At 37.9% G+C, this 12,401-nt stretch overlaps 1 long non-coding RNA gene across 2 annotated transcripts in view; it reads left to right on the forward strand.

Moving 5' to 3' along the window:
- LOC130234152 (uncharacterized) overlaps window positions 1-12,401 on the forward strand; it is a 35,511-nt gene that overhangs the window by 18,872 nt on the left and 4,238 nt on the right. The gene's annotated exons all lie outside the window — the stretch shown is intronic.

Here is a 12,401-nt window from a genome sequence, read left to right on the forward strand (position 1 = left end):
ATTTTGACGATCCATGCGCAAAGTCCAAAGCGCAGTGCGCAAAAGCATAAAGGGCATGTCAGAATCCACTTTTGCTATTTTAAGGACGGAAAAATCGACTTTGTGCAGTGGCGCATGGTCTAACAGGGTTGAGCTTATTCTCTTAATGAGTTATAGGTGTGTTTTGAGAATAAACCAATCAGAGTCTCATCTCCCATTCCCTTTAAGAGCCAGTTGCGCCGCTCCATAGCGCATTTGTTATTTACATGATGAACTTTGTAAGTGGAAAAACTGAACACTTCACTAGAGAAAAAACAGAGCATCTACCGCGCGAGAATGAGAGAGGAGCCTCCTCATTGTTTACTTTCGCTTTCACTCTCGTGTATAGGGAAATGTGTTGTACGCACAGATATCTATTAGCCTATACATAATTAATTTTGTTTAAAGCTGTAGATTTGTTTCAAAACTATTTCTAAATTTAGTTCTAATTTCCAGCAAACAAATAAATGAACAATAAAAATGAAGTGTGGTCAAAAAACTGAGTTTTATCCAAATACACATGCTATGCCCCATATGGTCTAAAACCTGACAGGTGGGCAAATCTAAGCTTGTTTTTAATAAAACAAATATAAATATGCGTATAATAAATAATGCTGCTAATAATAATAATAACATTATACAAAAGCAAATTGTTATGAATAAACTGAAAAAGCCCACCGAGATAAAGAAGGCATGAAAGTATGGTTTTTATTTTTATGTAGGCAAGAAAACAATAATTTTTGTAATATTTTAATCCTTTAATTATTATTCATATATAAAGATATTTGCGTATTGCTGTACATCCTGTGTGTAATAAGCAATGTGTAAGCGAGGTGCACAACTAACGCCTATGGGCGCACATACAAGCGCAAATGCATTTGCTATTTAAACAGCGTGGCGCTGTTTGCTGAAACTAGCAAACAACAATTGTGCCGGGTGTATGATAGGGCCCTGTATGTATGTGTGTGCGTGTGTGCGTGCATGCGTGCGTGTGTGTGTGCGCGCGTGCATACGTGCGCAACAGGTGTCATCCTGCAGGATTGCTTTAACCCTTTGACTGTCGCTCTACCAAACAGTTGACCATGTTTTTACTTTTTTAAGTGACTATTAAAGTAATATATAGAATGACTGTTTTAAATTATGGTTTACACGCACTGCATTGTTGGTTTACAAAAAAACATAATACTGTTGCACTACTGCACTTGATTTTGGTTTTATTGTAAAAAAAATAAGAAAATAAGTTAAATGAGAATCTAAAATATTTTATGGCATACTTCAAAAAATAAAGATGATTTAGTATTCAAAAATGTCTTATTTTGATTATATTTCAACTAATTTGGTCTTACACTTTATATTTTCAGATTTTTATAGTATATGTATTCATTCCTGTACTTTTACCATAATCCGACATATCAACCATTTGGTAGAGGCGGATATTTTAGAAATTATGGGATGTGTTGAATAAAATGCATTGAGTTTGTTAACTAGCAACATTAGTGACATTTTTTTCTTGGTGGGGTTGTTAAAGGGTTAATAAACTACTTTTTTTTTTTTGCTTTGCTTTAAAGCTTGTCTGACAGAAGCCATTTTAGCAGCTTTCCGTGACAGGCACAAAATCTGCTAATATCTGTAATAATTATTAGGCAAACTAATTATCAGCCTATTGCTTTTGTGTAATTTCTTTATCCTGGAGAATTTGTCAAACACAATCCATCGAATTCATCCTTAGATTGGCCATGGTTGCTGTTGACATGACTAAATTGGATTATGTAATGTGATACTTGGACTAGAGGCTTGATGAGCTGATTATATCGTGTGTCTGTAGATAGTCTTTGCTTTTTTGGTGGTAAGGATGACCGATAATCAGCCAGGAAGTTTAAATACCAAAGAGACATATGGAATCTCTTCATGTACAGCTGTAGAAATCACCACACTCGGAAGGGCGTGTGATAATCCAGCTGTTGTTATGATGGAATCAAATCAGTCAATAAAGGACTGGAGTGAAGGCTTTGTTGTTCTTGTGGATCAGCAAAAGAATGATTACTCAGCCTGCGTGACTCTGAAATCCCAGTGTCGAAGTGTAGACGTAATGTGGAGACAATGTGGCATGACAGAATCACTTTAGAAAATTTCGGTCTTCCTTCCCTGTTAACCAAATTGGCTGCCGTTGACTTGTTGCTATTTGGCATTTAGCTTTGGTAGTCTGCTAATCTCCTTTTTGCTGTCTTCATTGAAACAATATCAGGAATATAAATGGGTATTAAATCGCTGAATAATCCTTCACTTTGATTCTAGCGTCTAATTTGCCAGCCAGAACTTGTTGCACTGTTGCAATACAAAGCCTGCAGCAGTAACTCAGCTGGCTAGAATCAAGTCAAGTTTCTCAAAAACTCATCCCTGAGCAGTTTTTCTGCATGTGTCACTGGGTGTAGTTACCAGGATGCATATATTTTTGCACTTCAAACAGACACCTGCTGTTTTGGTATCACTAAGGGCAACAAGGTGGTGTGACAACAACACTAAGGTTCCACCATTTTGTCATCACCATTAAAAAAACTGAAAGAAAGCATAATTATGATTATGGAAGCAGACACATTTAACAATCTTGTCCTTCTTCACCTACTCCTAGTTTGTCTTTCAAAGGTAAGCTTTCTCTTTTACAACACTTTTTTTTTTTTCCCCCTGTTCGGAATCATCCTCCGCTCAGGGTTGGGGGTGGTGCGGAAATCTGGAAAGGGTTACCGGGGGTGGAGGAGGATGAGGGGGGGGGGGGGGGGGTAGAGTTGTAAGTGTGAACAAACTGTCTCCATGACAACGCTCGACCGATTTTTCCCTGGCTGCAGAGCCCTTTGCTTTTGGTGTACTGGCGACGGATGGACTAGGGTTGACGGCAGTTGAAGATTGAGGGTTTGGCGTATGTACCTGGTTTAGACGATCAAGGAGCATAAAATCTTCAGCTTTTTGTTTTGCTTGGGCTCACACAGGACCCAGCTGACCACTAAACTGTCTAATTTCTCAGCCCAACCTTGCCATCTGCACACCTTAATCTCAGTGGCTCAGTCATAAGATGTTGAAATAGATCTAAAGAACTGACTCTCATAAGCCCAAGGTGTGATTCATTTTTATTGATGTAAAAGTACAGCGCATGTGATGTGTATTTCATCATTGCAACAGTATTAGGGCTGGGGTGTGAAGTAAATTGTGTCTGTTAAACAAAAACAAAGTTATGACTAAGTTTCCAGATAAAAAAGGAGAATGTTTTGATGATTTTAAAGTAATTCAAAGCATATTGAAGCATTGCTGACGTTCTCAATAACACTGATGTGGAAATAAAACAGAAGAGTTAAGGCTGATTTATACTTGTACGTCAAGTGCACCCGTATGCTCTGGCACAGCAGTCACATAGCCCTCACCATGGCTGACGTGCACCTCTTAATAATGTAACAACACGACGCAACGACACGTAGCGCAAGCTCTGCAATTGGTCGGCTTGGTATCGCTCATGGCGCATGCCTTCGCGCGTAGCCATGTATTTATACTTCTGTGAGCTGTTTGTGTTGCTGCAATAACACTTCCGAAACACTAGCAGACTGTAGGTTTGTATGTTCCTCTGTATCGAGTTTCTTCGCTGGTGTTTTGTTTTTTCTGAATGCTAATTTAATGTACAAGTGGCTAAAACTCGCTCATTCAGATGCGGGAACCGGTGGACGTGCAACAACTTTAATCATAAGGTAAAACCAAAAGCTTTTTCATAGGACTCGACACATGTAAACAATCGCTCCATTGGGCTTGTGGCTCTCAGCACCGCCCACACTCGGCAATGCTACCAAGCCGACCAATCACAGAGCTTGCAGTATGCGCTGTTGTGCCTTTTTTTTGAGAGGTGCTCATCAGCGTCGGCATTTGCGACCGCCCGAAGGCTGTGCCGGATCATACGCGTGTGCTTGACGCAGAAGTATAAATCAGCCTTTAGGCTTTTCAATCCACTATGAAACCATGGTATTGCTGTAGAAATGTTGAATATTCCTATTGAACTGTGTTTGAGTATAAATATAGACATGAATCATGACCTTTATACTTTAGCCTTTATAAGTTGAATACATTTAAAGTGTTTATTGTTGTTAAGCTGCAAATTATTATTTTTTTGTACTATAATTGTTCGTGTTGTATGACATGCTGTCACTTTTTTTTTATAACAAATTTGTAACAATTTAATAACTTTTTACAATGGAAGTGAGTTTGTGTGTGGATTACTTTTTAAATTGGTTTTAATTCTATGTATGTCCAATGGTTACTTTTAATCGAACTCAAACTGTCAGAATTTTACAATTTCACCAATTAAAAAAATAGTTGTCATGTGCTAATGGTAAATATAGTATAATGATATAAACCATAATGAACTGTCTGTCTGGTTTCTACATACTTGGGAGCAAAAATCTGCCTTTACAAAAAGTGATTGCTGTCGTGCCATTTATATGTGCTAATTAGTTTGTCTACAAGATGTCAACTCTCAACCAATCCGCCTTGTGTGAGGGGATTAGAATATGTCTGCAACAACTACAAAAACAATTTTGTAGCTCATGAACAAGGGTGAATTTTTCTATGTGTGCACAAATGTATGCATGGAAAAAAACATTGCGGTTCAGACAAATCTGTGTGTATACAGAAACGGTGTATACTGTATAAAAGTTCTTCACCACATACACACACATCACCCAAGCTTAAAAACATTAAGCTTCATGTTTCATATTTCATACTGTTACGTCGGATAAATGTTCTATATCCTCAGTGGCAGGAGCATTTTGTGTGTGTTTTGAAAGTGGTGTATCTGCAGAACGTCAGCGCAGCTTGTTGGACACAGATGTCCAGTATAGACGGCCCTTTAATGGCAACAAGTGTCTCTGCTTTATTGCATGGCTGTTCGAAGCTTCCGGCGGGTCGTAAAAGCAATCAGAGTGTATTTCCAAGCTGCATGTCTATCAGGAACGTCTGGATTATTTAGTTGGAAAAGTAATTTGAGGCTTTGTTTATGAAGGGACTGTTGTATTTGGAGAGTCGTGGTGCAAGAATTTTTTTTCCTCTCTTTTCTTAACTTTTTTAATCTTTTGATGGCTTTAACACTCCCTGTCAGCATGCAATTGCAATGAAAGTTCTCAAGTCCTGAAGTACAGCTTTCTGTAGGTTTTTCTCTATTAAGGCACATGCTTTTCTTCTCTGCCGAGTCCCTGCCTCCGCTCCAGAGGGTCAGAGTAATAGCTTATGTATTTATTGTTCTAAGTTTCTGGTTAATGTGAGATAGAAGGATCACTTGGGGGATGGCATTGTTTGGTTTGGGAAGTATTCTGTTGGTTGCATGGCAACAGGCTCCTGGAAACGGGAGTGGACGGTGTTGCCACTAGCAACCGTTGTTGCTCTGCAAACAATGTGGGCCAGTGCAAACAAGAGCCAAGACTGTGGGCTCCTGTTTTTAATTGAACATCTGCATGTGCTTTGCTCTGATCGAGTGTTGTTTAAGTTCAATCTGTCTGTGACAGATGTGTCTAAACCATATTCTCAACACTAGCCTCAATCACAGGTATTACTTTATGTTTTGATTGTCATTTAGGCCTGCTTCATTTCCAGAATACTTCTAGGAGAGGATTTCACTCTCCGTCTCTTTGCACCCAGGTTAATGAGAACTGAAGGAAATGGCTGCGGTGTTGTGGTGGTCTTTAATAGCTCATTTGTGTTCGTCTGAGGTGAGCGTTTGTATCGTACGGCAGGGAGTCTCTGCTCTACTGTAATAAACCAGAAGCTTATTCAGGACGGGCCTCACTCGCTCTTCACACCAAAGTGCCAGGCTTCTCCTGCTGTTTTCTGCCTTTGTGCGGCCCAGAGCTGCTGGTGGGGAATTTGTGTGGCTTTTAACCTTTTCTAGGAGCTTAGATGTGCATGTCTAAAGACTCTAGTTTGCTGGTTGTTGGTGTAGGGGTAAAATAAATGTAAAAAAATATACCTGAGCGGCAGAATACTGTTGGCAAACATATTGACACTGTTAAGAGAGGTGTTCAGATTAATATATAAATATTATTTATTAAAATTAATATATAGCGGTGTGTTTTCCTCAAACGTAATACTCATACATTAATTCATTTTCTTTTCGGCTTAGTCCCTTTATTAATCAGGGGTCACCACAGCAGAATGAACTGCCAACTTATCCAGCATATGTTTTTTACGCAGCGGATGCCCTTCCAGCCACAACCCAACATTGGGAAACACTCATACACTCTTGCATTCACACACATGCACTACGGCCAATTAAGCTTATTCAATTCACCTGTATCACAAGTCTTTGGACTGTGGTGGAAACGAGAGTAATACACATACAAACACACACAATACAATACAATAAAGCAGTTAAGAAACAATCTGATAAAAGCAATGGGCAGGTTTGGACAAGTACTGCAATTTAGCGAGTTTTTAATTTATTTTCACTTTTTTAGTACATTTTTACAGTATTACACATGCGGAAAAACAATGCATTGTTGCTTTTAATTACAATTCTGCTATAAATTGGCAGTCCAGTATTTAATGTTTTTAGTGGAGCCTAGTGCCATACTAGTTTGATTTTAATCAAAATTATGTCACATCAGTTTGTTTAATGGCAGTTTTTATTTATTTATTTTTTCACTGAAGACATACATAGTGGCTCATTTTCTTCCTATTTGGACTGACTGGCTGATGTTGACTTCGCTCACTGTATGCCTTCAGGTGTTCAGCGAGATCTCTTCCGTTCTCTAGGAATAATAGCAGCAGGCAGGAATCGGCTCCAAAGATAACTACAGCAGCAGGACGTATTTATAACCAATGCAACACCCCTCAGGCAAATTCCATTCTTTTAAAAGATCTAAGCACACTCATACTATTTACCCTCTTAGTTCTGATGCAGCTTATTTACATTATGACTTGCATTTTACTTTTTCAGTCTGATTCAGGTGAGCTCTAGTCTTTGGGATTTGAACCAAATAGCTTCTGTTGGCTGATTCAGCTAGCCCAGTTGGAATGCATTACTGTGACTGTGTCTAAATGCCTCTAACTGGTGTAAACAAACTGGAAGACTTCCAGTCTGGTGATGACTTGGTGATTACTCCCACAATCGGTGCCCACCAATCCACATATTTCCGCAGATCTGAAACCAACGTCATTCATGAAATTCAACCAGCCACTTACGTTTTTGTTGATTAAATATTTCAGCCATTTGTTTATGCATATTTTTTCTTGGCAAATGTTTTAAGCTGAAATTCTTTTAATAATAAACAATTCAGCACATTTCCTCTGAGACTTTAGGTACTCTAAGCATACTTATGCACTATGCTACATGGTATGAGTAGTGCGTTCACACTGAAATGTTCTTTTTATTCTAAAGTACGCGTTAAATACCTTGAAATGTGGAATGTTGCACACTTCATGCACTCATGGTGCAGCTTTGCTCATGTATTGTGCAAGGGGCGGGGCTAAAAGGCGCTGAGGTTGGATTATTATTTTTACCTTGGATAGTGCAAGCAAAATTTCCTGATAAAGCAGGGAATAAGCTGAAGGAAAATGAGTGAGTGATGCTTGAATTGATGCAGATATAGCGACCTATCATTCCACATTAAAACCACATTTATTGTTTGAATTTTACAATACAAAATTAACACATTTAAATGCTGAGAAAGAGAAAGTTTCAAAAGAACAAAGCTGATATGGTAGGCTATAGGGCTGCACGATATTGGAAAAATCTAGCATTGCAATGTTTTAAATTTGCGATATAAACTGAGATATGAATATAATTTCACCAGGTGACTTAATATCCCTATTTGGAAAAGAGTTTATAATGATCAATTAGGAAGTTTCTGCAGTTGGGAGAGTGTACATCCATAAAATCTTATTAGCATTCTATAAATTTCTCCGAAACATTTTTATTGTGGTCATGTTTAGTCAATGATTGATGAATTGATGTTTACTATTTGCATCTTCATAAAATCTGATTAACAATCTATAAACTTTTTGGGGTCCCCCCAACACATTTTCTTTGCGGTCTGTGCTATTTGCAGTGCATTTCTGTATTTGCACATGTTGTGAGTATTTTCATGCGTAACAATCTCTCTATACAATCAATAGAAATATACAACAAATATATGTGTTTATATAGAAGTATTTTATAATTTCCCGAATCTTAAAGTATTCAAGTACAGTAACTGAATGATAAAAATAAAAATTCTATGAAATTAATGACTGTTAAAGTTGCAAGTGGGACCATTTCTTATGCCTGAATGCTTTTAAAATCATTATACAATTCTAGGCATCATAAACACATATGACAAATTATAATACTAACTTATATCTTGCGATGTGTCTATTTTGCGAATTATCACATTGTGATATCGATGCTAAAACAATACATTGTGCAGTGCTCGTAGGCTACAAATAATGTTTTTTTTTTTTAGTGCCATTATACACTAAATAATGGTCACCATTGCTGTATGCGACCTTTGGCCTTCAAAAAGAGTGCAAGAGTGTGTTTATTCTAGTAATACAGTGCTATAAAATATTTGCAGAAGAATCGCTTTAAAACTTGAACAAATTGCCCATTTATGTTGGTTTACAATCTTCAGTTGTAATGGATTTACAGGGGATTTCATTATCTTTGTCTAAAAAAATGTTTGGGATTTGTTCTTTTTACAATTTATACACCCAGAGAGCACCCGGGATCATGCTTTTCGCTAAACCGATTCATCTATTGTATTCATCACAAACCCTTTATTTTCTGAAAACGGGGAGAGTTAGATTTGTCTCCAATTAATTTACCTTTGAATAGAGCTTCACACTTGAGAATTCATTATTTCTATAATACGAATCTCCGAAAACACAATTAGCTTTTATTCTTTATTCTTCCTCTCCCGATGGAAAACTTTAAGTGCCTTTAATTAGCATTCATTTATTTCCTGCAGATAAAATCAAGCAAGTGAAGCATATTGCTTGTCTTTTTAAACTTTAACAACAAACTGTCAGTCAGGGGTCTCTCAGAACGCACCATCTCTCAGATCAGCCCCCGCTCCTGCTTGTTCTTCAGAATCAACGCAGACACGCATCATAAGCGCTGATCTGGGACCTGTTGAGCAGACTGCTGACAGTAAGCACACCGACAGGCCGGTTAAGAGCTTATTTAGATGTACAGCGATCGGTCGCCCCCCTGTAGTTCTCGTTCCCCGTCTCTGAGTCTGTCTGTCTCTCCAGCTCTCCAAAGTTCCTGTGTGTGTGTGTGCGTGTGTGCGTGTGTGTGTGTGAGCTTAAAAAAGAATAGCACAACGGGAAGGGGGGTGGTAGAGTTGGGGATGGTTGCTATGGTTGCCTCACTATAGCAACCGACAAACGTTTACAAAGCATTGAGGAATTTCCTCATATCAGCTGTATTATTGGAGCCCCTAGAGACGGACTCTCATTCCAAACAACCGCTGGAGATCATCAGTATCCTGGTGGGGGGGGACCAACCTTCATTGCCATTTTTATTTTTTTTCCTCTTCTTTTTTTCTATTCATGGTTGGGGGGTATGTTGTTTTTCCACCCCTCTACATTTTCAAAAGTCCTCTTTCCTTACCTCCTATTTTTTTTTTTTTTTGTGGGAGCCTGCCCTGTCTCCATTTGTCTTTTCTTTTTCTTTGCTTTCCAGTTGTGCACGGTTTAGGCTATGTTTCATTTTAAAACACAACTTTTGTTAGAGTTACACCTGGCGTCCACACTACTGAACTCTTTCAACTCTTGAAAATGGAGATTTTTGGAAATGTTGCAATTAGTCTGAAATCTTCAGGGTTGCATTTTTGTGTAGACCGCCAAAAACACAGACCTTTGAAAATAAAAGCATGAATGCCCACATTTGCACCCATTACCCTGAGTTTTGTTTCATGTGCGTGATGTCATCAAGTTCAAGGAAACTGAGACAACAGAAGGCACAACCTAAATGGTTTAATTTAAAGTCCCTGTAAAATTAAAATTATGTTTTTTAGATGTTACCATACCATGTTATGTGTGTGTGTGTGTGTGTGTGTGTGTGTGTGTGTGTGTGTGTGTGTGTGTGTGTATATATATATATATATATATATATATATATATATATATATATATATATATATATATATATATATATTATATATATATATATATATATATATATATATATATATATATATATATATATATAGCTCTAGATGGAAACTGTTGTTTTGTGTTTACCTTATGATTAAAGTTGTTGCACGGCCGCCGCTTCCCACCACAAAATGAGCGAGAATAAAACAAAACACCAGTGAAGAAACTCGACACAGAGAAACATAAATGCCTACTGCCAACTAGCGTTTCGGAAGTGTTATTGCAGAGGAACACAAACAGAGCGCAAAAGTATAAATGCACAGCTTTGCGCATTGTATGCGCCGTGGGTCACGCCGATCACTCGATGCAGAAGTATAAACCAGGCTTTACTAGCCAATTGAGTGAGCACACTTTTGTTCTGCCCAATCAGAATTGCTCAACCGAAGTCTGCGGAATGCCCACAATAAATTTTTTTTTTTTAAAAACAGGAAAGTGCAAACGAGTGGGATGATGGCATCTGCTGCTTCAGAAGCATTAGTAGACAAATTAATATCAATACAAAACAGCACGTCAGTGATATGGAAATATCTTGATTTCAAAATCACAGACACCAATTTCATTCATATTCATAAGGATGGTGCCTATTTTAAATATTTAGAATTTCTGAGATACATCGCATCACCATCCATCAGCCTGTCATACTGAGCAAATCAAAGATGGTTGATGTTGTCCTTCCACAAGATGGCGGCAGAGATCGCATAATAAGACCTTAGAGGAGAAAAACTCAAACTTGTAATTTCAAACAACAGCTGATCAAATTATTCAAAACTTGGAACTGACTTTCCATGTTGTAGTGCTGTATTTATTCCATAGTAATTGTAGTGTATTGAGTGTGAGATGAGATATATCAGGAATGTGTGTATTTTGTGTTGGCCACTCTTTGTGTAACCCTGAGTTACTTTATGGTTGGCCATCTGTTTGTTTCTGATATGTCTTCAGTTTTCATTACTGCAGACTAGTTCAGTTAAAGGAAGAAAGAAGAAATGCCCACATTTGTTTAGCATTTTTCCTTATCGCAAACACTTTAGTAGTTTGGTTGTGTTTGTGCTGCTTTGGCTTTTTCAGGGTTAACTATTGTGATCACCCAATTGCAACAAGATGCTTCTCATTTGATTTTCATTTGATGCACTTAAGCGCAAACAATCACACTGGCAGGGCTGTGCTTAACTAGATGCTATTGGCAGTTTTTTTTAAAGGGGAGGAGCTATTCTGTCCCGCCCTGTCTTCATGTTTCAATTGGGATACGTCAAACATCGAATACAAAATGCACTTTTCAAAGCACTTCACGGCATCTTTTAGATTAAAGCTTTGTCATTTCAAAGTAAACCCATTGCAATTTTGAATTCTTGGCTGTATAGCCAAATGACAGTATTTAAGTTGGAAAAAAATGTCAAAATCTATGATTGCACATTATAGCATTGCTAACTTGACATCAAAGTTACGCTACACAGTATACGCAACAGCCAGCTGTAGAGTCTACCTTATACAAACTTGACCTGTTGTTTATAGTGCATACCATTTTAATTTGTTTAATTTAAGAAGTGTACATTGGATACAATTTTGTAGTATCATTTTATATCTTTCATTCGGTCATGCGCTTTTTAATATGTAGTTAGGATGGAATTTTTTTCTGAAACACCAGAGTGAAACAGGGATCTTTTTCATTTTAAAATACTTTGTTAAAACAAAAACAAAAAACACTAGTGTAAACATAACCTTGGAGAGTTGCATCAGAATATTGACAATGGCGGCAAACTTAAATCGTCGCTTGAGCTGTATTCCCTGTCGACCGAACAGGGCCACGCTGCGGTTGTGATGGGTTTGTTAATGTCTCCTTTGTTCTTTTCTTCATAATAGAGTTCAGAGGTGAGGATCCTGCTAGGGATGTGGGTGACTCAGTCTGACTTGGCTAGGTTGAGCTTCTGGTCCTTTCAGGAGAAGATGGTGTGAAAGCCGCTTTGTACACTTTTTTGGCTCATGCGTAGAGTTGTTTCAGCGGGACTCTCTCTAACAAACCTGTTGGAGCCCAAGTTTCATTGTATCATGTATCTTAAGTAGATGGGAAAGCAGCATGCTTTTTCTTTGATGCAATATTTATCGATATCTTGGTCATGATATGGTAATCTGCCAGTTCTTTATTCTGTGTGTATAAGCAGAAGTGTTTGTGGTAAATGGTGTGGTTTGTTTTAGCGATTAAAATGGAAACACAAGCTGGAAAG

The sequence above is a fragment of the Danio aesculapii genome, chromosome 8 (assembly GCF_903798145.1).
Source record: "Danio aesculapii chromosome 8, fDanAes4.1, whole genome shotgun sequence".
Taxonomy (NCBI): Eukaryota; Metazoa; Chordata; class Actinopteri; order Cypriniformes; family Danionidae; genus Danio; species Danio aesculapii.